Source organism: Ursus americanus, chromosome 29 (genome assembly GCF_024610735.1).
Source record: "Ursus americanus isolate L20-20 chromosome 29, mUrsAme1.1.p, whole genome shotgun sequence".
Lineage (NCBI taxonomy): Eukaryota > Metazoa > Chordata > Mammalia > Carnivora > Ursidae > Ursus > Ursus americanus.
The window spans coordinates 4,651,897-4,679,706 of record NC_142155.1 but is presented as its reverse complement, the minus strand read 5'-3'; the positions used below and the strand labels follow the sequence as shown (position 1 = coordinate 4,679,706).

The window sequence follows — 27,810 nt, the reverse complement described above, 5'->3', positions numbered from 1 at the left end:
AATTTTGTATATAATTGCTTAATCTCTCCAAGCCTTGGTTTCTCTACCTACAAAATAATAATACCTTGCATAATTGCTCTGAAGAGAAATTTTAGATGCTTGAAAGTGCTTAGCACAATGCCAGATATTTAAGAAGTAATAAATATGAGTTGTTTTTACTATTGATTTACAGCAAAACTTTAGTCCGATTAGTACATTCTCATAAAGAGGCAGTAATGGAAAGAGAGTGATGTCTGAGCCAAATACCAGAGTTTGAATCTTGGATCCGCCACTTACTACTTGTGTGATCTTGGAAATGTCATTGAACTGTTCCATGCCTTAGTTATCCCCATTTTGCAGATGAAGACCCTGTACCTTCTCTGTGGGGTCATTGTGGGGAATGAATGAGTTAATATATGAGAAGTGCTTAGTGTAGTGCTTGGTACAACATAGATACTCAATAAATATTTGCTGTCATTAATATATTTCTTCCTATACTTAACTGGCCTTGAGATTTTGTTGAGTTTGAAGAGATCTCTTACTCTTGGCAAGACTAAACTTGGAAAACTCTTTCCTTTTTGTCCATTTCTATATTAGAATTTATACGTGGTGGCCTATACTTCCAAGTCTGTCATTTCATCCTTTCATTTCTGCCTCTTAAGGTTGGAGGGGCCCTTTGCCTGATGGTCAGAAAATAATCAATTATGCATGAAAGACATGGTCAACAGCAAAGGAATAAGAAAAGTGCTGGCAATATATTAGATGTTTAGAACAATTTTGAAAATGAAAGAACTAAGCACAATTTTAAGGAATATTAGAAAATGAGTTGATGATCCAGACAGAATAGAAACTGCACTAAAATCCCTCGAAATTAACCCTATTTTCCTGACATGTGAAGGAGATAATACAGCATCTTTCTGTTTGCCCAAAGATAAGTTCTTTTATCTGTTCCTTTCTTCTTTCTGTATTTTCAACAAGTAGTCCTGAAAATACTCATTCTGATCTACTTAACCTATTGATCCAATCCTGTCCCCTTAGGACTCTGAAGCCCTCTCCGTAGTCAACTTTCCAGAGCATTGCCACCTCCTTATCTTTGTGTGAGGTAGTCACACTAATTACCTGCTCATTACGTCTTCCCCCATCTGCCTAGGGGCAGGACTGTGATTCCCTAGAGGTATCCACCCCTCCTCCAAGAATTCAGAAGAGTGGCTCCGTTCTCAATTCTAGGGGTTAATCCTGATAGGCTTAAATCCCACTTGGTGGTCTGTTTTGTCAGTGATTGGTTTAGGCTTTGGTGTATATCTTCTGGCAAATGAAACATGAAGGGAAGTCTGCTGGGGGACTCCAGAAAATATGTCTTTGGTCTTAAAAATAAATTCATGGGAAGAAGCAATACCTGTTTTTCGCCTGGATGTGGTTATGTCTGCATTTAATTTGATGAACTGCAGTAGCTTTCTTGCAACCATGAGGAACACTAAGAGTAAAAGGGCAGACCCTGAGAGTAGAAAAATCATGGGTACTTGATTAGAGCATGAAGTTAATCCAGAAGCCATCTTACCTTGGGAGTTCTTGTTATATGAGATAAATTTTTCTTGATATTTAAGCCACGCTGAGTTGTATATTACCTGTTTTATGTAGTTGGAAGCACCCTAAATAATATACATGTCCGTGTTCTGCTTATTAGACAAAGACATTTTCTCTAGGCTCCATAACTTTAAGTTCTATTATCTCTGTGAAGCTGCCCAGAAAGTCCCAGCCCAAAATAGCAGTCCTTTCCTCTGAGCTTTATTCACTTGGTTTGACATCTCTTTCTTTCCATTTCTTCTTGTAAATGCAAGATCCTATGATAACTTTTTGGAATTCTTAATTTCTTGTACACCACCTGAAAAACCCACACACTTTATCTTTTTTTTTAAGTTTATTTTTTTAGTAATCTCTGCACCCCATGTGGTGCTCAAACTCATGACCCCAAGATCAAGAGTCATGTGCTCCTCCTACTGAGCCAGCCAGGCACCCCTAACAGATCTTTGGTGGTATTTAGAATAGAGTAAGAATAATTTTGGCCTTTACAGTCTACACATTGGTTTGCGCTAATTTGCATGATTGGCAGTCTGTTTTAATGTAAAGGGGGGGGAGGGGCTGACCCACTAGACTCCGAGCTCCATCCCTTACTGCGTGTTCTCACGCAACTTGCTTAATCTCTCTAAATTTCTGTTTTGTCTTATGTAAAATTTGGTTAATAACACCTCACAACATTATTTTGAGATTAAATAGAACAATTAACATAAAATGCCTAGTACACAGTGGACTGTCAGTGATGCCATGTATAGCACCTATCCACATGTATCCAGATACACAGCTTTTCCTTTATTTATGATCGCTGAAAAAGAAAGCTCACCCAAAGAGGGCTGTCAGCAGTGGGCAGTGGGAGAAGTAGAAAATGAGAAGATATCTAGACATCACCTCACTAAAATTCTCATTGTGCAAATGAGGAAAAGGAGGTCTAGATATACCCTAAGATTCACCCCCAGTCTTACTGCCCTTTGGTGCATTTTAATGACACAAATGGGCTTCTTGCCCCAACATGTGGTTTTGATGACTAAGATACATCTGTTTTCCCACTTTTTACCTTTTGTTTGCATTGAGACTTGGATCAGGCAGCAAAGAGGGAGACGTTAACGTGAAACACTTTTGAGGCCAGGCCTAACGGAATTGGGTAAGAGAGTACCTGCCAAAAAAATTACCAAAATATTACATTATCCTACTGCAGAGACACAAAGTAAAAATTGGGAATGTGAACAATTAACCAAAGCAAAGAATAAGGGAAATGAGGATCGTTTCTATTCTAATTTTGATATTAGGATAGATGTTACAATCTCAGCAATCAATAGATTAATCTTATTTTTCTCATCTATAAATGCCTTTGCTCCCTAAAAAACATTTTCTCCTTGTTATTTCAAAAATCACAATAAATGGGGGAAGAAGAGTGGAAGCAAGAAAATAAGAATGTGGAATGCCTTGGTCACAACTAAGTTCACCTTGAATCAAGCACCAGCATCTCACAGGACCCTTGACTTGCTCAAACTCATCACATTATTGAAATTTTCTCAGGGGACATTCAGTCCTCTTTTGCAATCCAGGTATAGAAGGATTTGTAGGTGAGACAATAATTAGATTTTGGTTGTATGTTTGCTTGTGTATTTCGTGGAGCAGGTGTCACTGGTTGATAAGATTGAATATGTTTCCAAACTCAGAAGCCATAACATAAACACTATGTCCTGAGGCACTGGTAGAGTGGGAAAGGGAAAGAATGCCCAAGTAGGTCTCGGGTTTCCAGAGCAGAGGTAGAGAAGACTTGACAGCTAATGGACCTAGTTGCAGGGGAAAAGGAAGACTGTTGCTATAGCATAAGTGAGCATGATACACAGTGAGGTGGGTGAGCAACACACATGATGTAATGAGACTGTGTTTACATTTCAGTTGAGAAATCAATTCCAGAAGTCAACCGTGGATCTTGCCAATCTTTCATCTTCCTCACTTCCCACTACATATACCCCGGAAATATCAAGAGAGAAACAGGTAATTCCTATAATTCAGCCAGTTTTCCACATACTCTTTCCTGTTTTGTACTCTCCAGACTCTGTTGGTCTGCAAACTAGCTCTCATACACACAGGGGAAAAAGAGACTGACGGAAGAAGCAGACCACTCCAGATTTGTGAGCATGTTTAGTAAACAAGGGAACTTACTTTGAGGTTTGTCTTAGGTAGCCACAAGATGAGGAGATCTCTGCAACCAAATCTTAACTATAGAGAGACCTTAACTGGTTTTCATCATGTAAACCGTCCTGATGTTTTCAACAACACATTGCTGTCTCAAGGCTATATCCTTGAAAACAGCTCCCACTGTGGGAATGGTGGGGAGAGCATACATTCCAAGCACAGGGGGAGGGGTGAGGAGCTTCTGATTGCTCGGGTCCAGTTCCAGGGTCAACAGGTGGTCATGGCTTGTCAATTTTGTCCTCCAACAGACTCACATCTATATTGATGATTCTTCTATTATTTTCCTTCTATAAAATGGAATTTTTTTTCACTTTAAACTCAATCATTTAAATTCTTTATTTCATTTTTCTTTACTCCCTTCTTCCTGTCTTAGCTGGTAGAGACCACACTTCAACTATTTTAATACAATGAATATTTCTCATAATTTGTTCCTCAAAAATTTTTAATTAGAGGGGCACCTGGGTGGCTCAGTTGGTTAAGTGTCTGCCCTTGTCTCAGGTCATGATCCCAGGGTCCTGAGACTGAGCCCTGCATCAGGCTTCCTATTCAAGAGGAAGCTTGCTTCTCCCTCTCCCTTTGCCTCTTCATCCCCTCATGTTCTCACTCGCTCTGCTCTCTCTCAAATAAATAAATAATATTTTTTAAAAATGTTAAAATTTTTAATTAGAATTGTTAAGGCTTATTAAACTAAACAAACATTCACACAGAAACATTCAACAATGTTATGACAACAAGGAAATGGAGGTAATCTGGGAGTCTGTTATGGGGGATATGGAGAAGTCAATGTGGGGAATACTGTCAGCAGTAGACTAGATGTCCGTGGCCACCATGCATATATCTTAGAAATAGTGCTGAGAAAGTAGGAAACAGAAAGAACTCTAGAGCACAATAGCATTTAAGTTAATTAAAAATAAGGGCACCCAGGAAAATACATATTTTGCAAGGAAATATGCAAATAAATGACACACATCAAATATTAAATTGTGTGCATATATTGGGGAAGGCAATGGTAGTGGATCTATAGGGGGGAAATGAATAAATTGTCATAAAAATCAAGAGAAGATATTTGCATGTGTTAGCAGTGATAATGTGCCATAAATGGTACAATAATGTGATGAATATGGATTAACTCAGGATCTGCTCTCTTGAGGTTCCAGACAAATATATAAATAAATGGTTAAGGAGGGGATTATATATAGTGGGAGAGTGGAGAGATGTTTTTGACTGCATTGATAGGAGAGAGATCTGTTTCCTATAAAGAGGCAGACTTGATGTGTCCCAGGAATTGCACTATCGAAAGCCAGGCAAATGAGAGTCCTGTGGGATGCTGGTGTTTGATTTACTTGGTAAATTGATATAAATGTCAACATGATTATCATGCTGTCAGGGATGATTACTAAGAGCCATGCAGTTTGTGTCATTGTAGATAGCAAATATTCTGAAGGCAATTTTTTCAGCATTCTGTTACAAATAATAATACCTTAAATTTGTATGACATTTTATATTACTCAAAGTACTTCTGTGTTATAATTCCGGTTGATTCTCCTGAAAGAGACTAAGTGAAGTATTATTATACATTTCATAGATGAGAACTCTGAAGCACAGAGCGACTCAGTTACTGTCCCTGTGTCCCACAAATTAGAGAAGACCTGATGTAGGACTCATGTCTCCTGATCAACTGGTATGCTTCATTCTTTCTCCTGATGAGAACACATAACTGACTGGGGCATACCCCTTTTTACTTCGGTTTCAAGAAGCTCAGAGTTAGATTTGAAGCCCTAATGAAAGAATTGTAATTGCTCTTATCATCTGTATATGTGTGTTCTTTTCTCCTTGGTCTTGAACTTCTTTTTCCTATTTTTCTTGGTCGTCATTCTTTATTTCTACTTACATTTTATCCTCATTTTATTCTCTAGCCACTATAGACTACACGAAATAATTTGTAGAAGTGGTAGGAGTATAAATAAATGCATAAATGTAAAAAGGGGAAAGAAGCCCTCAACACTAAAATGAAGCATATTTTCCTGGAAAGAAGATCAAATAGCTAGTTCTAATGAGGCTGGCCACATTTTGAAAATCCTTGTGTTTGGATTATATAGGATTTGACTAGCATTTTGAAAACCATGGTTAGTAAGAGGACAATACCTATAACACTGAATAAAAAGCATGATTCTAGATTTTGAAACTTAATAAATCAAAATGACCCTAGTGAAGTATTCCTTTCATGGATAAAGAACAACCATCCAATGAAATCACCCACTCTGGAGTGGTCTGGTTTCTGAGCATCAGATTAGGATCCTGGCTTTGTGACTTCTGTCCTCCATTGATTATTTAGATTGCCCTTCACACTGGATCATCTGTCCTCCACCTACTTGTCCAGCTTCATTTCCTTTAATTGCCACCCCCTGCTCCCCATCGGGCACCTTATATTTCATGGATTCACAAACTTCCTTGCCAATATTCACACTGGGTTCTCTGATGGATAACCCTTCACTATTTTCCCTTAAAGGTCCAGTTCATGTTGTCTCCCTTAAAAATTTTTCTTTGATTTGGTCTCCTTCTTGGTCCCATCACTCAAGCTCCTTCTTTACATTTAATGGCATCTTAAATACACGACCATATTGTAATAACTAATGGCTTATTTGTCTCTCCTGCTAGATTGTGAACTCAAGTTAAGATCTATTTTGTGGTCATCTAGAACTTCCTGTCACCCAGTATGATGTTTGGCACGTAGGAGGGACTCAGTTTAGCTTTGATAATGAGTGCACCTGCCTGAAATGATGCCTAATGAATTGCCACATGCGCAGATCAACAGGACACTCTACCAGGTCATAGCTACATGTTGTTCAGGTGCACTTTCCTTTGGCCTGATCTCTGTTCCTTGGGTCTCCAAGCACGATACCTCCTTGCCTTTTTGCCTTTTTTTTTTTTCTTGGTCTTACTTTGGTCCTCTTTATTCTCAATTTTCCTAATTTTTAGTTGTCACTATTTAATCAAAAACATCTCATTTTTTATATGGCAAAAAGATAAAACGCCAGTATGTTTATTGTGTTAAATGATATATCTTTAGGAAACAGATACAACCTAAAAGATTTTTTGGAAATAAAAATCTTTTTGTTCTATGAAATATTCCTGTGCATATCCATATATACACATACCTATATACACATATTTGTACATATATGTAAATATGGTTTCTATGATCACTTTCTAAGTGTCCAAATTGAGCTTTAGCTGACTTTGAAGTTTCACTCTTATAATCTGAAATAAATTAGAAACATTCATAGAAAATTTAGAGCTAAAAACCATCTTTTAAAAGTGCATGCTTGTTATTATGCATGCAGGCATTCCTTTATTATGCGAACATTTATCAAATCCTGGAGTGGGATAAGTGCTGGGGATACAAAAATCAATAAGACCCTTCCTATCCCCATAAAACTGGTAGGGGCACAGCAGGAGCTGAAGCTGCCGTGGGGAGTAGGGCCAGATGGGAAGGAGTGTGTACACCATCCTAAGGAGTTGGTTCTTTTCCTGCCACTAATTGGGAATCACGAGAGGCTCTCAGACCGGATAGAGACACAATTCTGTCTCCATTTGCACTTTAAAATATCTCTCATTCTTTGAGAAAAATAGAATGGTGAGGACATAAGCAAATAGATTATTGCTAAAGGCTAGGAGTGAGTGAGTGAGGGCTTAAACCCAGACAGTGGATTAGGGATGAGGAGAAGAGGATGGACCAGTAAATAAGAGGTAAAATCAATGAGATGGTCACTCTAACTGGGGAAAGTGGAAAAAGAAAAGGGTAATTGTAGGTTTCCATCTTGGGCAGTGTGGGGGTGCCGTTTATGGGAATAAAGAACACAGAAGACAAAATGAAATAAGAATCCATATATAAAAGTAACTCTCCAAAATAGCTACATTTGAAGGTAAGAGTAAAGTCACTTTAATGATTACTTAAGGGTCAAGATCCTGAAAACAACACTTTAAACTGTACTTCCGATTGAACTGCGGGAGAGGGTATCACGTTTCTTTGGTCAGGCTATGTTTGGCCTTTCCTATAGATAAAGGTGAAACAAGTTCTGGTGAAACGCTAGAAAGCATTTCTTTTCTCTCTTTGCAGTCTTTGCTTTCTGTTTACTACTCTTCACTATTAAACCCTCCCTTTCCCCTCAGCTTCCTTACTTTTTTTTTTTTTTTCTTAGAGAGGGGTCAGAGGGAGAGAGAGAGACTCTTAAACAGGCTCCATACTCAGCATAGAGCCCAACGTGGGGCTCGATCTCACAACCCTGAGATCATGACCTGAGTCTGACAAGAGTTGGAACCTCAACTGACTGAGCCACCGCATCACCAGCTTCCTTATTCTTACACTTTTTGGAACTCTCCCTGAATTCAAAGATCTGAGACCATCATTTACACTCAACACTCATTCATGTGAGCATGTGATTTCTCCCAGGTTTTGGCATCTTAAGCCCTTTATTCTCCATAACTAAAGACATTTCAGGGAATATGGGCAGGTGTGGTAGGTAATTTTGTAAGGGTAAGCATGTGCATTGCATGGACTCACACTGTAGGAGCGTTTAGAACACTTCCAGGAAGAGATTCAGAAGAGACAGCATGTGCTCAACTCTCTCTCCGTGGTGCTTCCATTTCTTCGCCCGAGATTCCCACTCCATTCTTTCTGTGCCCTTGAACCCCCTTTATGTCCTGTAACTACAGGCCAAAATAGGCTGCTCTCAGCCTTAAGAGACAGAATCACTGAGAAATTTAAAGGACTGCCTTTGAGCAAAAGTGTAATTTTTCCTGTGAATGCTGAAAAACAAAAACAAAACAAAACACCCCCCAAAAGCAAAAGACATGCCAAGGTTAGCCCCTACTTTTATCTGCTTTCAGGTTGAGTTGGTCAGCTGCTACTAGGCAGATACCTGTCATTTCTGGGCTTTCCTAGCCTTCAAACGATGAGTGTCTACAAAGGCTCACTCCTTGTCCCGTGGTACAAGGGACACCAACTAGCCAGGTTTCCTCAAGTCCAAGGCAATAACTAGGACTGAGAGGTTTGCCGGGATGTGACACTTACAGTGCTAAAACCAAGAAAGCCTTTGGCAAACCAGGACTATCGGTCACCCTAATTCTACTTAATGCCCAGTGGGCTCCAAGGGAGGTCACACTAGCCAGAAATCAGATTTCAGAGTAAGGGCCTGAGAGCACTTTCCATGATCCAAAGTTAGGATTCATAGGGTATTTAGTTTTTCAGAGCTTCTGCCTGCCTTCCTCCTGGTCCTCACTGTGAATGGGTAGAAGATACAGATCCATGACCTTTATAAGTACAGTGTGCCCTTGAATGACTCAGGATTGAACTGAATGGGTCTGCTCGTATGCGGATTTTTTTAAAATAAATACAGCACAATGCTGTAAATGTATTTTCTCTTCCTTATGATTTTCTTAACATTTTCCTTTCTCTAGCTTATTTTATTGTAAAGATACAGTTTATAATACATGTTAATATGCTATTTGGCTGCTTATGTTATTATAAGGCTTCTGGTCAGCAGTAGACTATTCGTAGCTAAGTTTTGGGAAAGTCAAAAAGTTTTTGGGGGTGGGTTTTTGACTGTGCGGGGGCCTACGCCCCAACCCCTGTTGTTTGAGGGTCATCTGTTATATTTTCACTATGTTAAAAAGAGCTCAGAAAAGAAGTGGACTGGTTTTCAACATCATTAGTGCCTGGGGAATACGGAAATTAAGTAGAAATTAAAAAGGGGTTTTTCGTGAGATTATACATTGATAAGCACGTCTTACTTCCCCTTTAGCATACACCGATTCTAAACCATCAGTGTTCATTTAAGTTTTGCTTTATTCCTTGATGAGAAATTGTTTTATTAAATGTAATTTGGTTCCATTATTAAACTTGTGAATTTGAAATGCAAAAAAAGAAAATAATAATAAAAGCTCTTATTTCTCCTCACTGCAATTTTAAGCAACAAAGCCAAGATAAACGGGCATAGGTTGATTTACTCTCGAAGGTCTAGAAGGAAAAACACTGTTATATGACAAGGGCTTTTTTTGTTTCTAGTGCCGAGGGCCTTCAGAACTTAAGTTACCTCTTTGCCCTCCTCATCTCAGAACTAATAGTTTTCAGGATGAGGTAGAGCAGGAGATAGATGTTTTAGAACTCTGAAGAGAGATTTTCCCCTTTTGATCAAGATCTTTTAAAGAAAGCATCCTTAATCAAGAGTCAACTTTTTTGTATTTAGTTGTTTTTGTCCCTTGGTGCCAGAAAGGACCTCTCCTGGTTATCATGTACCATGTCAGAGAGAAGGTAGATAGATAGCAGTTGAAAACCACTTACGGTCACATTTGAGTAGCAAAGAAGGTTAGGAGAGAGAACTCAAAAGCATTTCTTCTCTGAAGTCTATATTTTATCAAGGTCACAAGTATTGGAGATCATCTTGAAGCACTGAGCTAGCTAACATTGCCCTGTTGGGTATGCCATTTTCACAAAGGTTTGACAGGCAACAGGCACAAGACTTAAAAATAATTATGCAAAGCAGAATCAAAAGTAATATGACAAATCCAGTTTAGACTGTCTTCAGAACCAGGAGCCCAAACCCAAAGGTTATTGTCTAAATAGGTTAAAAGACCAAGGGTCATTAGGTGAAATTTGTTGTAATGAGTGGCCTCTTCCCTGATCTTGTGTAATTGCATTTCTACCTCTCCAGAGGCCTATATCCATGTGCAACAGGTGGTATTTGCTGTTGCACAAATGTCTTTTTGTTCAGCAAGTAGATAATCAAGGGCTATGCGATTGTCCAAAACTACTTTAGCCTATGACTCAAGTGATCATTGTTGGTCTGTTACTGCTTTGGCTATTTTATTTAGGGAGAGATTTCTGATCATGCATTCATTAACACTCCAACTGAAGGAAGAAAGGCTCTGCCTATAAAGAGTCATGAACTTTTCCTGAAAGTCCCTGTGTAAGGCAGCTCTGGACGATGAGTGGGTGGACCAACAGGAGACTTCTGATTTATTATGGATGTTGACAGGTACATTAAAACCTCTCACCAAGTTCACCAGCTATCTAAACATTCATATGCCCTTGGGAAAGGCTATCTTACCTCAGGTAAAAACGAAACCAGGCGGAACACAGAGGGTTCCAACTAAGGTCTGCTCATCGATAGATCCATTAGCTGGAATTTCCTGATTGGCTTTTTCAAGCTAGGGATCAGAAGAATAAGGATAACATTTTGTGAGGTACCATCCCATCCTAAAGGGTTCTTTTCTAAAACCCTTGCAATGAGGACTCATCCCATTGGTATTTCCCTTGAGTGCAGGGGAACAGATTATAAGAGAAATGGGTTGCAGGTAAGACCAAGGGATCTCAGATATCATGAACAGATCAAAATTTCTGGGACAGATCCAACGGTCAGAAGGGTTTCTCCCTTTGGCAATCGGTTGAGAAAACTGATAAGATCATTGTCTTCAACAAAAAAGAGGAAGAAAACAACGTAAGAAGCAACAGTGAGAAAAAGGTATACAGACCTGCTCTGGGTATCTTGGGAAAGCTGTCTCTACAAGATGTCATCTGCTTTCATTACTGGAAATGTTTACTTTCAGGTCACTACTTGGTATGCAGGTCTAGTCGGGGTTTGGTACTTTCTTTAGATGTGACATGTGAATCCAGGAGTCTATTCCCTAAAGTCTGACAGCACAGGGTTAGTCAACAGTACCCGTAGGGACCCTTCCGGTGAAGTTGAAGAGAGTCTTTTTGTAGGTGTCTTTTTCAATAGACTAAATCTCTAGGCGGCAAGGTGGGATGCTAAAGGTCTTCATCTCGTGGGAGTGCATTGTGAAAACTTCGTTCTACCAAAGCATGGTTATTCCCCACTAAAGCAATGAGGCCTTTACAATATCAGAGTAGATCTCCTTTTATCAGCTGTGGATCAGACAAGCCATCTGACCCCGAGGTGCCACAGGTGCCCTGTGACTACCTGAAGGTGCGAGAGTCTATGAGTTACAAAGGGGGTGCATCTGAGATTTAGAAGGACCAATGGCATTGCTTTCAGCCAGAATATTTGCGGGGTCTCTACATATTTAGCCAAGTGAGTCTTAATGGTGGAGTTAGTGCATTTGACTAGCCCTGAGGTTTGAGGTTGGTAAGCAGAGTACAGCAGAGAGCTGTCAAAGTACTTGGCTAGTGAAGTGGGTCCTCTAGTCACTGTGAAGCATAAAAGGGATCCCCCAGGTAGGAATCATCATTTCTAACAGACTTTTTGCCACAAAAGAAGCAGTGGCCTGTATGCAAGGGAAAGCTTCAGTCCAGTGAGAAAGCATACAAACCATGACTAAAACATATTCATATCCATGAGATGGGGGAAGCTGTATGAAATCCATTTGTCAAACTGCACATGGTCTATCGGTCAATTTAAAATGCTACAGGGCAGTGTGGACAGGCTTCCAAGGATTGTATTTAGGATAGGCAGGACAAGCAAGACAGGCACTTCTTGCAGCCTTATTAATATTTTCCCACCAATATTGGTTCACGAATGTTATCATTTTGTCAGTAGACCAATGGTTCAATTCAGGTACAGTGGTAAGTAGTGGGAATTTTGGAATTTGGTGTAGGGCTGGATTGTTATTTGGTCCAAACCAGAGTTATCTTTTTTTTTTATCGAACCAATAATTATTTGAGTTCCAATATTGTTTTCTTTTCTTTTCTGGGGCCAGTTGTTGGGTGTCTCTTGTCATTTTTCCAAATTATCATTTAGGAAGATATCCCTTTGGACCATGACAGAGGTTTGGCTGTTGGTATCCTTGACAGTAACATTTTTGGCTGACATGTCAGCAAAGTGGTTTCCTTTGGGAGTTGAGTCTGACATGCTCAGGGTCAGTAATAACTAGAGCAGCCAGCAAAAGTATGGCATCTAATAAATTTTGGACATGGGAGCCATTTTTAATTTCATCCCCATTGGAGGTAAGGAAACTTTGCTATTTTCATAACATCTCAAAATCATGAGCTACCCCAAAGGCACACTGATTATTATATAAATATTTGCAATTTTTGTGCCCTTGGCTAAGGTGTAAGCCTGAGTAAGGTTGTATAACTGAGCCCGCTGGGCCAGAGTTGCTAAAGATGAAAGAGCTGCCTTGACAATTTCAAAATTGTCAGAGTTGCAGTAGCACACCCAACATGATATTTATTTACATCTTTAAAGACACGGCAGATTCCATCTTGCTTTTTTTTTTTTTGGATCACTAATTCTGGGAGAAGCCAACCTTGTGAGGATACTCAAGGCATTGTGGCAAGGAACTGAGGTCTACAGAGGCCTGAGTCAGTAGGGACCTGAGGTCTTTGCCAACAGCCATGTGAGTGAGCCATCTTCGAAATGTACCGGTCACCCCCGGTCAAGCCTTCAGATGGCTGCGGTCCTGGCCGCTCTCCTGATTTCAGTCTAACAAGAGACCCTGAACCCAAACCTTTGGGCAATGGCACTCCCCAATTTCAGACCCACAGAAACTATTTGATAAGAAATATTCATTATTCTCAGCTGTTAAGTTTGGGGTAATCTGTGATACAGTAATAGATACTACTACATCCTGATACATCTGCTCTGATTTTTTATATTATTATTAATTTTGCCTATTCTAGAACTTCATATAAATGGAAACACGCTGTGTGTCATTAGTAATTGATTTTATTGATTGGTTGTATGTATGTATGCATTTACTTTTAAAGTAATCTTTATACCCAACATGGGGCTTGAACACATGACCCTGAGATCCAGAGTTTCATACTCTACTGATTGAACCACCAAGGTGCTCGAGTAATTGATTTTAAAATATAATTTTATTTTTAATAGTTTGAGCTTTACCTGAAAACTTTCTAAAGAAATTATTTTTTTTCATTGAATTACCAAAAGAGCAACATCCAGTGCAGAAGCACTGTTTAACTGCCTTAGCAATTTCTCATTCATGCATGTGTGCCTATGTGTGTTTGTGTGATCCATTGCTTATTTCGTCTTTTCATCACATTTTTTAAAAGGAAAATTACTTATTTAATCCTTAGGAATGATCCTTTTGAGGTATCTCATACAGTCTGGTGCCCCACTAGGACCTAGCTCAGGGCCTCGAACCCAGCAGGTGCTCAGTAATACACAGTAAGTAAATACATAACTAAACCAATCAACTTATTGCCAACAATTCTGAGTGATAAAAGATTAGATTGTGTGGTTCTTCCTACCTGTGCTTCATTTTGTCACTCATGCTTTCTGACCTGTAACCTGTATCACAAACCATAACAGAAGTAGGTGTTTGACGGGGTCAGTCTGAGATTTCTGTAGCAATCACAGGCAGCTGGGAGAGTGTCTTACCTCACTGTAGACCCAAAACACATATCACACTTTCCACCTGCAGACTTTGGCTGGTAATTCTTACTTCTGGAATGTCAGGATTAAGTCACAAAAGTAGACAAATCACAATTTCTTTCTTTCTGAATCCAAGTCTTACCAGTGTTTCTGGATAATGCCGTTATCTTTTTTGGAGAACATATACATTGTTTCATTCTAAAGATGTCAAGATAAAAAAAATCTAGGTCCATTGTATTCATAATGAGTATAGGGTATGAAAATTCTATTCTGTAATGTAAATTTTGAAATGAGACTCTAATTTGTTGCTTAAAGAGATAGAAGTGAAATTATTGAATTCTGACATCAGTGATAATGACCTCTTGGAAGCCCCTGGGTCATCTTCTAACACTTAGGAGACCAGCTCAAATGTAAATCTGCATCCAGTTACAAGTGAATCATAAATTTGAAACACTGTAATGATAGTCTTTCATAGTCATACTTAAAAAGTTAAGTTCACCTTGTGTTGATTTTTCTTCATATTTCCTTGACTATATTTCTCTCTTATTATTTATGCACAGCTAAAAGTGGTCCATATTCCTTAAACCCCAGTCACCAGGTAAGTGGAGTGCAGAAAGTAGGTAACCAGGATGTAAATTCTCAAGCCTCAAAATATGATAGGACAAGTCAAAAAAGACAAAAGAGCAAATTTCAAGGGGCTCCCATTGGTTCAATCTGGGACAACTGAAAGAACACAGTTGATGATAACAATGAATTATAACACACATGAATATAATAGAAATCCATGGGTCCATGCTGATATAAATAAATCATTGAAAAAATAATTAAATGAAGGATGAAGAAATGCTATTTATTAAAGTAGAATTCTAAGTAATTCATGTGGAAAGAATGATGCAAATCATACTGGCAAAAAGGACAGGGATAATTGTTTTAGGCAAGAATCATCAGTGGAGGCTAAATTAGCACATGAAAGTATTTACATGGACCTGAAGTATCTTCCCACAAGATACTTATTAATTAAAGAGAAAATAGTAACATAACCATACAGAAACCTGGCAGACATCCCTTTAACCAAGTGATCAAAGTTACCCTCAACTTTCAAGGGACACATTGATACCGTGTGCCTTCTGATAACCCCCATGAGGAGGACACAACATCATTTCAGTGGCATTCTTGCCAAAAAATATATAGCCTGAATTTAATCATAAGCAAACATCAATCAAACCTAAACTGAGGGATGTCCTACAAAATAATAGGCCTATACTCTTCACATGTATCCAGGTCTTAAAAGACAAAGACTGAGAGGGTGTCTCAATCAGTGTTCTAGAACTTTAGCATACATCATAAACATCCGGGTTTGCTAAAATGCCTATTGGGGTTTCCCACTCTTCCGCCTAAGAATTTCTGCTGCATAGGTCCCGGATAGGGCCTGAAAATTGGCATACCTAACAAGTTCCTGAGCAATAAACATGCTGGTGATCTAGGGACCTCACTTCGAGAAACTGGCCTACAATGGGCAAACTATCGCCCATCAGCCAAATCTAGTTGGCTGCTTGTTTTTCTAAGTAAAATTGTATTGGGATGATAGCCATACCCATTTGTTTATGTACTGTCTGTGGTTACTTCTGGCCAAGAGATCATCTTTTCCAGAGAGCATAAAATATGTACCATCTGACTCTTTACAGAGCAAGTTTCCCAACCTCTGTTCTGGAATCTGGATTAATTATGCAACGTGACAACTAAATTTATGTCTCTTGAATTGGAACCTGGATAAAGTCAAGGACATCAGTGGGACAATGAGCAAAATGGAATGAGATGTATAAACTAGGTATAGATCTTATCAATATTTTTCTCATTTGATCTCATTTTGATCATTTTGCTGTGGTTTTAAGAATCTGAGTGGAGGGTGTAGGGGAATTCTTTCTATGATTTTTGTAACTTTGGGCAAGTCTGAAATTATTTTGAAATAAAATGTTTAAAATAAACCAGAAGACAACTAAAAAGCCCCACAATTTTTGTCCTCTGTAAGCTTAAGAGTACACAGGTGGTTGGGTGGAAGATGTGTTGAAAGAGGACCTGGGCTGTGAATGATTAGAGAAGTTATCCCAATCTGAATTGCTCCCTGAATAATAAGGACAATTCCATTACATTACAGGACAAGCTTTAACCTATGGGCCTGAAATCGATTTCAACTTCTACCTTGAAGGAATAGAGCAAGAGTCAGTCTCTGAATTAAGAGGGGAAAAAAGCGTTGACACCCAACTGGCTTCTCAACTGCAACTCCTTGTCAGGAAATATTACCTGTCAGGAGCTTTCATGGGCAAAATAGTACTTGACTGGTTCATAAGAAACCTTCTCCATTATTATTTGTTCTTATTATTACCATTATTGTGCTTGATTTTGTTGTAATGAAATCCCTAGACTGCAAGCTGATGTCTTTGGAAGGCCCAACGAGGCAGTATTTGGGACACACATCACACTGTGGCTATGTCAGGGAGCTGAGTAGCACAGGGATTCAGGAGAAGGAAAGGCTTTCAGCTTCGAGTGCACTCCATTCCCTGTGGACCTCCCTATACTTGATTATTGTGCTCCTTTCCCATCTCTCCCGACAGATGGCAAAAAGGGATTCATTCTGATCCCCTTTCTCACCTACCCCAGGCCATCACAGATTTTTTGCTGGTAAAACACAATTCAATGATTTATCTATAAAAAGCAAATAGCTTAAACAAATCTAATCTTCACAAGTTTAAGAGCAATATATATTTTTAAAGAAACAGAGTAAGGTGCACTTTTCTTTTTTCTTTATGTGACTTTTCGCTTTTAGTTTGCACTTGAAATTAGGCACTGAGCCTCAAGGAGAAGCTCTCCTGAGGAAAAACAAAGCTCCCACCCCACGGCCCCTTGCTCCCTTCTCATGACCATGCTTTCTGGGTGACCTGGGATTACATTCTGCTCTCCTAACATTTTATGACCAAGGATAGAAAAAGAGAGAAGCGGGCAAAAGTCACATCAATGCCAAAATTGGTGTGACTAACCCTGGTGAATCTCTAGAAGCATATTCTACCCACTACAACCTTGTTTCTATAGGACGATTTCTATCGAGCCCTCGTTATGCACATTTTCTCTAGTCCTCACTGCTTAACACTAATGAGAGGTAGCCTTCAGTATCCCCATTTCCAAGGTGAGGAAAGCCACGGTTGGGGGTAAATGACTTGCCCAGGCTACATGGCTTGTTAGTCCCAGCTTGTTCACATTGAGCTCATTTTTGTTGTTGCTTTGTTTAGCTTTTAAATCAAAGATCATAGGTACGATGGTAGGAGCCCTGTCATGATTACCAAACAAGATTGCTGATCTTCACAGCTTCCATCTGGTGACTGAAGTCTTTTCAAGCACCCCTGCTGTTTTATAATTCCCTTTTCTGCACAAGTCAAGACTTATAACAAACCCCCCTCCACCGTATATAACAACAACCCTTATAACAACAAACACAACAGTACGCGACATCTATAGCACCTCTTCCAAACTCCAAGATTTGGGAAGTGTCTAAGCTTCCTTGAGTCTCTTCTTGCACATGTCGTGCCTTCTCCCACCCCAGTCTCACTCATCTCGGAGTATCTTCGGAAGAGAAAGCATCCTGACACAGGCCTAAGGGAAGAGACAGAGATAACCTTTCATCCTGGGAGCGGGCATTTTTGTTTGGAGGAGAGGTGGCTGGCTGGCTGCCTCGCATCTCCTGTCACCTGCGGGTGACATTCGCAAGGCCGGGAAGCTGTTAGGGACGCTGAGCGGTTGGAGCCTCCACTTTGTTGGATTCGAGGGCATCTCCAGGTTTTGCAGGGAGGTATTGTGTTGCATTTCAAAATAGTTTCCTCAGCAAAATTAATTTTTCCCATTAATTTTAATTTTAAAAAAGCAGTATAGGATTGAAAATTTTGTTGTGTGATAATGGCGACGTGGTTATGTAAAAAAATATGAATATTAAAAAAATTTTTTTAAAGATGTTTATTTGAGAGCAAGAGAGAGAGCGAGAGCATGCCCAAGCTGGGGTCCGGAGCAGGACAAGCAGATTCTGCAGCGAGCACAGAGTCTGCCCCGGGGCTCAATCTCAGGACCGGAGATCACTGCCTGAGCCTAAACCAAGAGTCAGACGCTCAACCGACTGAGCCACCCAGGCATCTCTGAATATTTAAAAGTTTTTAAAAAGAGACGAAGCAAGTGGGCAAAGTCTTAATTGTTGACTCGGCGCCATGGGGTTCATTGGACCATTGGCTTTACTTGTAGTAGTATAGTCTTGGAATTTTTCATAATAACAATTTGGAAGAAAATGAAAAGTGGTGATCTTAAAGCAGGTGTCTAGAGAAGCCAAAGCATCCTTTCCGAGGCCCTCCGGGCTACCTTCCCAAGTGAGTTCATTTTATACTGAAGGCAATGTAGCATTCTGCTCTCCCCCTGTGAATCTAGTCGGCCGGAACTCTGTGAGCCTCAGTTTAAATTATTTATCGCTTGTTTTAAAGTCACTTATATGTTTAGGAAGTGGTAAAAATGTCATGAAATCCAGCACGAGATCCACATGAGAAGGAGTGCCATTTCTAAAAGGTTGGAACTTTCTATTTGGGTCTCTGTTGTACTGCTTAGAGCAGAATTTCAATTGTATCTTCTAAGCCCTAAATAAAAAGCTGTTTCAAAGGTAAAAACAATAAAAAATATAAGAAACACTTTGTTATTAATTTTAAGCAATATAATAATAAAAAGTAACAATACGTAATACAATATAGTATATATAAGATTACATATAATAATACACTATAGTATTAATACAAATAATAATTGATCTCAGATTATTATTATTATTTACTATAAGTGAATAGATATAATAAATACTGGTACTCCACTATCATGATGCTATTGCTATCTCTCTGTCATTTGAGGAAACATCAGCTGGCCATGTGACCCTCAGCCTTCTTTCCAGGTGGTGTAGTAGAACAGGCTGGGTTATTTACGCTGTGGTAATAAGTCTCACTTGCTTCATCAAGCTGTCTTCCATGTCTTTCATGTCACAAAGTCTTGTGAAATGAACATCTAAACACATAGTTGTCAGATTGCCACAGCAGGGGAAGAGAAAACTGGAGTGTCATTTGGCTCAGAAGTAAAACACATTAGTGCATTGTCTAGAACTAGTTACAAGGCTTCACCTAGCTGCAAGGAGAGTGGGAGTAAGGCATGACCGACCACCATAAACTTCTCTGATGCAGACGGATGTATGATAAATATAGCTCCAACCCAGATGTGAGTGTGAGATCACTTCTGTCTGGGAAGATCCAAAAAGCCTTGGGGAGAAAAGCATTGTTTTTGTGGGATCTTCTAGAATGAACAGTCTCTGGAGAAGCCGTTTTGGGCGTTTTGGGGGCATGGGTAATGCTAATAAAGGAACAGCACAGAAAAAATAAAGTACTAAATGTTTTAGAGATCTGTTTTGTTAAAAAAGGTAGACCCTCTAGGAAGTTCTGGGAATGAAGTCTAGAAATCATAAGTCAATTATATAGAGCCATATTTACCATGGCAAGGGGTTTATACTGTAGACAAATTTATTGAAAGTTTTTTAAAGTTTGTTTGTTTATATATTTATTTAAGTAATCTCTATACCCAGTGTGGGACTCAGAAGTGTCGTGGTGTTCTGACTGAGCCAGCCAGGTACCTCAAAATTACTGCAAGTTGTTGACACTTGAATTGATATTATGGCACAGGTAGGGGCAGTCCAACCATGCCATGCCGTGGATGAGAATTCCCCCAATTTAGGAAAATACAGTGACTTGTGTGGGGATGTATACGTAATTAGTAAAAGAACCTGGGTTAAAATTTATGTTTCCTGATTTCAATTCAGATCTTATATAGCTAATTCTTGATTATGATACGATTTTGGAAGATTAATCTGGAAGAGGTGCACAGAATGGATAAGATGGTCGAAAGAGCAGAGATGGAAGACCAATTTAGATAATATAATTTTTTTCTAAATGAGGGAGAAAGGATTCTGAACTAGGCTAGTTTTCAAGAAGTATGGAGAAATATACTATTGGAGCTCAAATAAGAGAAATGTCTTCCCACTAGAGTCAGAGAGCACTTTCCCACGCCTTTCTGACTTCACAGACCAGGACTTCAGCTATGTTTGTGCTCCTACCTCTGATGAGGTTGCAAGGAGGAAATGAGGGTCTGTGGCTCAATCCCACATTTTCTCCCTTTATTTTCCTTCTCTGCCATGCAGTGGGGGGTGGGAGGGCGCTGTGCTGGTCAAGCTCAGCCTTTGACTGGTTGAGTTGAATTCCGCGTTGCAGGGTAGTGTTAGCATGCTCCTGTGGCCATAGATTCAAGCCACATTTTCAGACTTATTATCAAGAACGCGATTCCTCTGGGTACCATATGTGTCTCTAGTGTATTTTATTTCTTAATCAGTTCTAAACTCAGGAAAAGAAAGGGTGGTTATTTATTTTCCTCCTTAAACTGCAACAGAAGGGAATAGAGGCTGTAAATAGAGAACCACAATTTTGTAATGGAAAAGACCTCAGAAATTTTACGGGTCAACCCTTTCTATTTATAAGAAAGGAACTGAGTTCTAGAAAGTTTGGCATATTTGAGGTCACAGTTACAGCTGAATTACGTGTTGAATCCTAGTTCAGAGAGCTCTCTTCTTCTAGGTAAGGAGAAGATGGGAATGGGAAAATAGCTAGCTACAGACAGACGAAGGAGCCAGCAGCATGGACAGCAAGGAGGTGGATGTATGCATGCAGAGCTGTAGATTTAAGAGATGTTTTTTCTCCTGTGGAAGTTTATGTGTTTGGGAATTGAATCTCTCACTAACTCATTTATGCTTTCCACCTTTGGTGTCATGCGTTACAAGTCCTTCTCTTCCTCTACATTATGTAAATATGTATCTAGAAAATACAAGTAAATACAGAAAACACAGGTAAGTATATGTGATGTATATAGAAAATACAGGTAAATATTTACAGTTTGGTTTTTTTACATCAAAATTCTTAATCCAATTGAGATTTTGATGTGGTATGAAGTAGGTGTTTAATTCAAAATTTCATGTCAAAATATAATTTGTTGGAAAACCCATTTTTTTCTCATGCATTTGAAATACCACCTGTATCGTATATCATCTCCTATATATGCCTGGGACTTTTCTGAACTTTCCTTTCTATGCCTTGATCAGTCTGGCTGTGTCTTTGCCAATTTCATTCTGTTATAGGTAGTGTTGGGCTTCACCTGCCAATCATCATGGACAGCACAAGAAAACGTCAGGCATTGGGTTCAAGCTTACCTGGGTTTGAACCCAAGCTATCTCACTTGTAGATGTATGTCCATATGGAAGTGAATTAACCCGCTGAGCCTCTGAGTTTATTCATTGGACAGTGATAAGAACTGTCATTAACAGAATTTCAGTGAAGGTCAGGGAAAACACATGTAAAGCACTTACCAGTAGACCCTCAAGGAGGAAAGCTACCATTACCACTGAGTGACAGTGGAAAGGAGTGAGATCTATGAGAGACAGAGGCAGAAGATCAAGGACGGGGCTTTGAATTCAGGATGCTTATATTTAGAAGGGCGGAAGGAGGAAGAGGAACCTCTGAAGGAAATAACAGAGTGGCAGAGGAAAGAGAAGTGGCAGACTAAAGGAAGAAAAAATGGTTAGTCAATAGTGTCAGATGTTTCATATCATTCCACAAAGGTGAAAGCTAGGAAGAGGCTAGTGGTTAGAATATCACTTCTTACTTCAAGATGTCAATTTCAGGGGTACGTGTGGGCAGAAACCAACTCTACAGGAGGAAGAGTGTCATCACAGTCAGCCCCATTTGCTTATTCTTATTGACCTGCTTCTTTGACCAGTGTGACATCATGACCCGCTGACTGCCTGTGAGAAGTCAACGTCAATTCAAGGTCAGCGGTCATCAATTTGAGAGTCTTCTTATTTTGTTTAGTTGGGGTGGTTTGGTGTCTTTTGGTCTGAATAAACTGCTTAATACATATATTTTAAAAAGCTATGTTATTGCAAATATAATTATATAATATTTTCCACAAAAATGCTTAAGATTATTTTAAATGTTAATTCCACTGATCTAGCTCAACCACTTTTTAAAGAGCTAGATTTTCTGCCACTTCACCACTTTTGCCAGAATAAGTTTCTTTGTTTACTCATCTCTATTGAGCACTTCGTCACTCTAAAGAAAAAGAGACCCTGTCTAGAACATTCTACCACCCAACCTTGTAAAGGCCAGCTGACACTGCAGGGTCATTGGATGAGCAGCCCACATTCACTCCTCGCGGCATGTGCTCTTTCACCTGTTAGTTAACTGCACCGATGGGGAAAACGAGGTTGGAGAGTCCTCTGCCATGCCTGAGAGTTTTCTTTGTAGAATGAGATTTTAGACAAAGTTAAAAACCTGTTGAGATGCTTGTAGTGTGAGACACAATCTTCCAGAGGGTCACTGGGATAATATGTAGGAGAATTTTTCCATGACAAGAGACTTACTGGGTCACTGACTAAACAAAGATCCTGTCACATTCAGTCAGTGGCCATGTCCCCTTCTCCTTTGGAGTCCAGCATATTTAAAGCAGTTTATTCAAACTAGAGGTTAAACTCTGGTTAAATAAGATGGGGGTGGGGGGACCCAGCCTCTTCCATGCCATCATTCAAGGGCTTGGTTTGAAAACCACCATACTTGATAATGTCTTTTTTCCCCCTGATATTTTATGATTCTTTTAAACAAAAGAAACCCCTGTTTGAGTTTATTAAAGCTTAAAAGAATTGTGAAGATGGAAAATAAGCCAGCGGTTTGCGGTGGTGTAAGACCTCATTACACCTGACTCAAGCTGCTGTGGCTCTCATCAGGATCATTATTAAAGCTCATCTGACAATGGGAAGCGAAGTCCAGACTCCCTAACATGACATTTACAGCACTTCTTCCTCTATGGACCATTCCAACTTTATTTCTTATTATGAATTGTCATGTATGCTTTGCCCCATCACAAAGGAACCTGTTCTTCTACTCTGCTTTGCCTTTGCTCATGCCATTGCTTTCCCATCTGGAACGTCCGTTCCCTGTATTCGAAGTCCTGCTACAATGCCACTCTCTTCATACAGCCTTCCCTGATTCTTTTGGCTAAAAGAAATCTCCAATATTTAATTTTCACCTCTACACCACAGTCACCCAATAAGCCTGTTAAAAATGCATTGTGAATAAGACCCTATTTCAGGATGTGCTACTAACTTGGTAGGTATGGAGTAGAGTTTAGGTCTCCGTATTTTGCATTCTAGCTAATGATGCAGTAGTAGGCAACCACACTGGACAACACTGCCGTGTTCTTTAAGGGTGTTATTTCTTTCTAGTTTATATTACATTCTGCATGGGCTGCAGAATGGTTTCTGTAATGGCTTGTCTATATCTGTCCTACTTTTTCATCCTTCCAATGAAGTAGAATAGACATTTCTGTGCACCAGGGTTTTAAAAATTGGAAAGGAGGTCTATATTGGTTGGTGAACCTCACCCAGAGAAGGAAGTAGCAGTAAATATCCATCTTCCTATCCTCCCATCCCATGGCCCCAGGGTAGGACCTTGTCAAGGTCTAGGAATGGCACTCCCTCAGGATGACAGACATCAGTGACAAGTCAGATGACATCATCTGAACAGGACGAACCAGCCACAGTGCCAGTGAAATGGTAGATGGTCTACAGGTTGGGCAAGCCCGTCCAGAAACGATTCTACAACATGATTCTTTTACCTCAGAGATGAAGACTTTTGACGGAATGATTTTTGTCTGCTTTATATTAGCCTCCACATAGTATTCAATAAATATTTGTTAAAGGAAAGAGAAAATAAATACATGTTAGTTTGGTCTTGGAAACAAAGCATTTGTGTACTCTGAAACTAATTCCAAGATGGATTTGGAGGGAGTGACTTTGATTAAATGACTTATCCCCATATGTGCTGTGTTCTTTCATTTATAAATGGAAAGTTGTGATGCCTATCTACTATATATTAATTTTTTTAAACCTCAAAGTATTTTAAGACTCTTAGATAGCAGTACAATATAAATATTTTGCATTATTAATAAGCTTCCATTTAAGAATTTTTTATAGTATGTTTGTTAAGTTAAATACTGGAAATCCACATGCAAGCTTATAAAGAATAATAAACATGGAGATTTCTTCTTTTATTTTGCTTGAAAAGAGTTACTTTGGCTATTTCTTTATTCATTCTTCTTTGGAGGAATTAAGGACCACAGGAGACCATGTAAACTAATTTTTAAAGACATTTCTGTCAAGCCTTGGTGTGAATCCCATTTTTGCCCTAAGCTTCAGTTTTCTCATCTATAAACTAGAGTTAGTACATACGTCCTAGGAGAGTTGAGGATAAAATGAAATAAAATAATGTCTGTAACATTTGGGGCTTGGCCTATCATTACTTGACAGAAGCAAAGGCAGATACATTGAAATGCTAAAGTGAAATTGCTACCAGATGATGAATTAATAGAGCTATTTTCAAATTTACATGTGACTTAGGAAATCTGATTCTCAACCTTTCATGAACATAAGTAGTGTGCGAATCATTCTACAATTGTATTCTGAAGAGTACGATGAAGTAGCAGTAATTTTTATTATCTGATGCCACCTGGTGCCTTGACCAAGTTACTACAACCCATAATTGTGCGTTGTTAAAAATAATCATCGCTAATATTTATTAGGTATTTTTCTGGGTGAGGCCCTGTATTAAATCTTTTATATGTGTGAATTGACTAATTAACTCAACAAATACTTTCTGAGTGACTGTTATGTACCAGTCTCTTTTATGTATTCGGTGATTTTTATCAACATGGCCTCCCTCTAGGTTAGTTTTAATGTTCTCTCTGCGTGACTCAGAAAGATTGATATACCTAAGGTCATACAGCCAGAGATAGAAGACCTGGTATTTAAAACAATTTCTTCTTTCACTGCCTCTGTAGTATATAATAATTTATGTTATACTCTGTATTGTATATTATATAGAGTATTCTATACTTATGTGGCCATTTTTCTTTTAAAGATGATAATGATGTTTTCAATATGGCAACTATATCAATCATCTTTAATAAGTTTTCTTTCTTTGGGGTTAAACAAATATTTATTGCATTTTAATTCCTTTGTTAGCTTCTTAGCTATACCTCTTTGAAAGATTTTTTTTTAAAGATTTTATTTATTCATTTGACAGAGAGAGAGACAGCCAATGGGAGAGGGAACACAAGCAGGGGGAGTGGGAGAGGAAGAAGCAGGCTCCCAGTGGAGCAGGGAGCCCGGTGTGGGGCTCAATCCCAGGACCCTGGGATCACACCCTGGGCCCAAGGCAGACGCTTACTGACTGAGCCACCCAGGCGCCCCTCTTTGAAAGATTTTATAGTGGTTGCTCTAGGGACTGCAATATTCACTTTTTACATATCACTGTTAATCAAAACAGTATAGTACTGACATAAAGACGTACACATAGATGAATGAAACAGAGCAGAGGGCTTAGAAATGACCATGCATGTATGGCCAATTAATTTACAACAAAGGAGCCAAGAATACACACTGGGGGAAGGATAGTCTCTTTAAGAAATGGTGTTGAGAAAACTGGACAGCCACATGCAAAAGAATGAAGTTGAACCATTATCTTAGAACATACACAGAAATCAACTTAAAATTGGTTGAAGACTTTACATATCAATGTCTACTTAAAGTGAATATCCCATCTTTTCATGCAAACTGTGAGAAACTTGGATAGTATAATTCATTTATACCCTCATCTTTATGCTATTGTCATATATTTTATATCTAAATACATCATAAATCGCACAATAAAATGTTATAATTTTTACTCTAAACAATCATTTGCTTTTTGATGGAATTAAGAAATGGACAGGCTAAGTTTTATATTTATATACCATAAATCATTTTTTAATCTTTTGCATTCCATTTGATATCATTTCCTTTACCTCATTTCTGATTCTAGTAACTTGATCCTTTTCTCTCTTTTTTTATAAGTAATCTTTACCCCCAACATGGGGCTCAAGCTCAAGACCCTGAGATCAAGAGTGATATGCTCTACCAACTGAGCCAGCCAGGCACCCAGCTTCTCTGTTTTTTTCTTGGTCAGTGTGGCTAAAGTTTCAGCAATTTCTTTCTTCCTTTTTCTTTTTCTTTCTTTCTTTCTTTCTTTCTTTCTTTCTTTCTTTCTTTCTTTCTTTCTTTCTTTCTTTCTCTTTCTTCCTTTCTTTCTTTCTTTCTTTCTTTCTTTCTTTCTTTCTTTCTTTCTTTCTTTCTCTTTTCAAAGAACTACCTTTTGGTTTCATGGATTTTCTCTATTGTTTTTTCTACTTTTGATTTCATTAATTTCCACTCTAATATTATTTCCTTCTTTCTGCTTGTTTTAGGTTTAGTTTACGCTTCTTTTTCCAGTGTCTTAAGATAGGAGTTTAGTTGATTTCAGAGCTTTCTTATTCATATATATATTTTTTAGAGAGAGAAAGAGAGGGGCATGGGGGAGTGGCAGAGGGAGAATCTTGAGCAGGCTCCATGACTGGCACGGAGCCCAATGCCCAGGTAGATCTCACGACCCTGAGATCATGACCTGAGCCGAAATCGGGAGTCAGACGCTGAACCCACTGAGCCATCCAGGCGCCCCTCTTCGTCTTCATTCATCTCAAAGTATTTTCTATTTTCCTTTTGATTTCTTTTTTGGTCTGTTGATTATTTGGGAGTGTGTTGTTTAATTTAACAGACTTCTGAGGGTCCCAAATTTCTTTCTGATTTCTAATTTAATTCCATATGGTCAGAAGACATACTTTGTATTATTTCTATATTTTTAAATGTATTGAGGTTTATTTTACGCCTAATACGTGTTATATCCTGAAGAATTTTCCATGTGTACTTGAGAAGAATGGGTTGGATAGTGTCTTAGAGATGTCTGTTAGGTCTAGTTGGTTTATAGTGTGTTCAAGGCATCTATTTATTTCCTTGCTAATTTTCTGCCTCCTTGTTCTATCCATTATTGAAAGTAGAGTATTGAAGTCTTTGTTATGGTCGTATTGTCTGTTTCTCCCCTTCATTTCCAATAGCTTTTGCTTTGTGTGTTTTGGTGTTCTGTGCTTACGCTGCATATATGCTTATAATTATTATATCTTTCTGATGGATTAACCCTTTTATCATTATAAAATGTCCCTATTCTCTCCAGTAACTTTTGTGTCTTTGTTTTAAAGTCTATTTTATCTGATATTAGTATAGCCACTCTACCTTTCTTGTGATTTAAAGTCTATTTTATCTGATATTAGTATAGCCACTCTACCTTTCTTGTGATTTAAAGTCTATTTTATCTGATATTAGTATAGCCACTCTACCTTTCTTGTGATTGCTGTTTGCATGATGTATCTTTTCTATCCATTTACTTTCATGTCTTTAAATGTAAAGTGTGTCATCTATGGGAAGCACTTAGTTGGATCTTTGTTTTTTTTTTTTAAGATTTGATTTATATATTTGAAAGAGAGAGTGAGAGAGAGAATACGTGAGCGGGGAAGGAGTAGAAGGAGAGGGAGTAGCAGACTCCCCACTGAGCAGGGAGCCCAATGCGGGGCTCAGTTTGGGACTTTGGGACCATCACCTGAGCGAAAGGCAGACACTTAACCCACTGAG

At 38.8% G+C, this 27,810-nt stretch overlaps 1 long non-coding RNA gene across 5 annotated transcripts in view; it reads right to left on the bottom strand.

Moving 5' to 3' along the window:
- Positions 1-27,810, bottom strand: part of LOC123796675 (uncharacterized) — a 43,537-nt gene that overhangs the window by 7,397 nt on the left and 8,330 nt on the right. For 3 of the 5 annotated variants that reach the window (XR_006780801.2, XR_015722237.1, XR_015722238.1), the window contains 2 exons: positions 2,609-2,707; positions 1,376-1,474 (listed from right to left, as the gene is read on the bottom strand). This is a non-coding gene — a long non-coding RNA (uncharacterized LOC123796675). Of the gene's footprint in view, positions 1-1,375; positions 1,475-2,608; positions 2,708-18,121; positions 18,791-27,810 lie in introns of those variants that run through there. The other 2 variants (XR_015722236.1, XR_006780802.2) reach the window with 1 other exon arrangement.